The sequence below is a fragment of the Parasteatoda tepidariorum genome, chromosome 10 (assembly GCF_043381705.1).
Source record: "Parasteatoda tepidariorum isolate YZ-2023 chromosome 10, CAS_Ptep_4.0, whole genome shotgun sequence".
In the NCBI taxonomy this organism is placed as follows: domain Eukaryota; kingdom Metazoa; phylum Arthropoda; class Arachnida; order Araneae; family Theridiidae; genus Parasteatoda; species Parasteatoda tepidariorum.
The window spans coordinates 18,738,768-18,742,700 of record NC_092213.1 but is presented as its reverse complement, the minus strand read 5'-3'; the positions used below and the strand labels follow the sequence as shown (position 1 = coordinate 18,742,700).

Below are 3,933 nucleotides of genomic sequence, written 5' to 3'. Positions count from 1 at the left end.
CTAGTGCTCCTCTGAGGCAGTCACCTTCAGCCATTTAAAATAGTACTATTGCGAGCCGTTCGGTTCAGGACTCATCCGATTTCATCGCGTCTCTACATTCACTTTAAATACTCTCATGGGAACAGGTTGTTTCTAAATACGCAAAAAACAATACACCAGATCTGTATTCTTTTGTAACCCTGAATGGCGGCGCCGCTATAATTAATTTAGTTCTGACGCTATCATATGTGTCCAATTTTCATTTGGGCAAAATTTTAATTTTATACGCTGTCAAATGTCAAGAGAATAATTTAAAGTGATTTCTATACAGTATACACTTTTCAGAAATAAACCCTTTTTTATATACTAGTATACTAGTATAAACCCTTTTTTATATACTAGCATACAAATATTAAACGATAAAATATTTTTAAGCAAGTAGTCATTTTTAAGATAATGTCCACTGAGGAATTTGCTCGGTAAAACATAGTTTAAAAAAATCTTTTATTGATGAATATTTGAAATAAGAAATATTTATGCAATAATTAATAAAGAAATCTTCTTTTTTAATAAATTAAAAAGAGAAAAAAAATATATGTAATTTTTTTTATTATCTAACAATTCAATAAGCATTGTTCTGAACACATAAAAAAATAGCAATAAATAAAAATTTGTTTTTTTAAGAAATTTTTTTTGTTAAAGATTGTATTGCAACATTTATCAAGCAAATAATGTAAAAAAATATCCAGTTATAATTGCTTACTTTTCGAATTACCGTTTCTTTATTATTTTAAAAAAAAATATTCGAAGCACCCTCTTTTTTTCTTTCTTTCTCCCTCTCAAAAAAATGCTTTATGTGTACGAAAAAAAAACTTTTATAAATCTGTAACAAATGAGATACTGTGAAAAAAGCATGAAAATCAATACTGATGAAATGTATAAAAACACTTGAGTGGAATGCTCTTTTTTCTGTAGTACACTTAATATACTGAAAATTGAGATGTATTAAAATTATGAATGGTTTCTTTTTTATAAGCTATGGGACTTTTTGAATTGGGTAAAATTTCTTTCTGCTTTAAGGATATTTTAAAATAAATAGCAATTCATCTAATTTGAATGAATCCCAAAAAGCAAGCTCCATAAATCTTTATTACATTTAAAAACAAAGTTTGAAAGCTTCTAAATGTCATCTCTGAAAAATTTAATGTATACATATGATATTTACACAAAAAAAATTATAACTGTTTCAAGTTAATTGTCATTAATTGTTTTTCTGCAAATTATGAGTCCCTTTTTTTCGTATGACAAATTGTTTTCTGATCAAGAAGAAAATACCAGATTGTTCATAATAATGGTATTTCTTGATAAATACATATTATACGTGTATCTACCACTAGAAAAATGTAATTCCAATTACCTAGTATATAAGACATGTTAACACGATTCTATAGTGGGGTACCATTTCATAGATGAAGGTTTACATTGTCCTTTACTCCTCTCCCCACATTGGCGACCCGGACGTGATGTGGACACGCCGACCTTAACAGAAACTCACACTTCGATTTGAACACACCTATCTTGACAGTAACGCTCTCTTCGATCTGAAAACACCTACTTCGACGGATGGTTCACATTAAACTGTTGACTTGCTACTTGTGACTGCGACATTATCCAACTCCTCGCGCCGTTGCTACTCAGTTTCGATCGCCCACAACGTGCAACGTATACACTCGACTGCTACAGGCAACACAGGAGCGACCACGACTGTGAACTTAATACAGCTCTTACAACCAGTACTCAAAATAACGGTGATCTTAATACAGCTCTCCCGGCTTCTCACAAAACAGCATCGAATCAACTAGTGATATCAGTTCATCGAATTCTATCACGGATATAATTCTGGTGGGGGTGTACTGTAGTGAATCTACCTCTACAAAAATATAATTCCTATTTACTAGTATATACATGTTAACTCGATTCTATAGTGGGGTACCTTTTCATAGATGAAAGTTTACATTGTCGATATTCCTCATCCCACAATACGCATATGTGACTTTTTATTCTAATGGAATTGTCATAAATATATAACATATTAAACAGCTCATTCAAATGGTGTTTTTTTATAAATATATGACATACTGTTTATTATATGACTACTGTTTATTCTCTTAGTAGTGCCACATATGTATAACTTTCATACGACTGAAAAGTTAAAAATTAAAAATACGAAGAAGATACGTATAAAATTTTTTTTAAAGAAAAATATTTAAAAATTTAAAGAAAATTTAAAATTGAAGAGCCGGAAAACAAAATAAGGAAAAGATATAATGATCAGCTCACATGATTATATTTGCAAAAAAGAGCGCTTTCTAATATTGTATTAATATAGTCAAAGGAAAATATATCAATACAATAGTACTATTGTAACAATTGTGTACTATTGCAACACGCGTGTGCAACATGATTATTGCAACATGATTATATTTGCAAAAAAGAGCGCTTTCTAATATTGTATTAATATAGTCAAAGGAAAATATATCAATACAATAGTACTATTGTAACAATTGTGTACTATTGCAACACACGTATGAGGAGCACCAAAAGAATTGAAATGAAAATAGAACAAATTAAGCAACAAAAAAAATACAAAACAAAACAGTTTTATAAATACCTTGCACTAATTACTTTATTGCTTCTTTCTTTTTGCTTTTAAAAATTCCTTAAAAGCATTTTAAACTTAATTTAGTTTACATAGTTTAGTTTATCTTAATTTAGTAGCTATTTATTTTAGTCTCGAAGATAAATATTCCTTACTCTTCAATTATCAAGTCACATATAGTTCACTGTTAGAAATTTCTCGAATTTTTTTTTTAAATAACAATATATTTAATTATTATTTTACTATATTCAAACAAAACTGTCAAATAACCATTAATAAGATAGTACACATACTGTTAACCGTGGGAAATCCGTTTATTAACTGCGTTCACCTAATACGGTTAAACAACCAGAATTTTATCGCACCAACTAGAACCACCTATTGAAGCTATACTTAGCTCCTTGTAGATGGGCACATATTCTAGCGGAGATGGCTTATCTGTAAGTCTCATATAAGATAGAACTGGAGTTCGAGCCCTAGGGTAGATACTACAATATTTCCTCTATTTCTTTCATGAAGAATTTCCAGTATACCACTCTCATATTTTGGAGACCCTATAAGAGCTGATTCACGTCTAGATGGCAATACCATAAAGCGGCTAAATTATCTCCTAATAATCCGAAGTCGTTATTTCAAACATAAAAACTTATTAAAGAGAGACAAAAGGCGTGACTGTTATCAGTAGCATGGTTGAGCGGCCTCAGACGCTAGTTTTAGGCACAAGTCCTTCGAGGCGTGTGTTCGAATTCCTCCACTGCTAAGATTGTACTTTTGGTTAAGAAACATTTTGCAAAAATATGTAATTATAAAAAAAAAAAGTGCAAGTGCTTCAGAATAAATAAACGATTTGTCCTGGAGTATAATTTTCTTAAAAAAAATGCTCTTCCGAAGTCGTTATTTTAAGGCCTGAGAACTGAATAAAAAGAGAAAAGAACTTGCGCATTATCGGTAGCGTGGCCGAGCGGTCTAAGGCGCTGGTTTAAGGCACCAGTCTCTTCGGAGGCGTGGGTTCGAATCCCACCGCTGCCAGGGAGCTTTTTTAAGTTTACCGGGAAAAAAAAGAACCGGAAGTATTATGCCCTGAAATAGAATAGCGAATATTTTGTATACGTTTTTTGATGTAAATTATTCAAATCGTTTGCATAGGAATGGCAAGATATCATGCCACATTTATCAGTTACTTTGACGAAGTTGCATAATGGAGTTTTAGGTACCAGTCTCTCGAGGCTTGGGTTCGAATCCTACCGCTGCGAAGATTGTACTTTTGGTTCAAAAGCATTTTACAAATAACATGC

The 3,933-nt window shown here is 31.4% G+C and overlaps 1 non-coding gene across 1 annotated transcript; it reads left to right on the top strand.

Moving 5' to 3' along the window:
- The first annotated feature begins 3,585 nt into the window (after nucleotides 1-3,585).
- TRNAL-AAG (transfer RNA leucine (anticodon AAG)) lies at nucleotides 3,586-3,667 on the top strand. The gene has a single exon. It is a non-coding gene; the product is annotated as a tRNA-Leu (tRNA).
- The last annotated feature ends 266 nt before the right edge of the window (nucleotides 3,668-3,933 follow it).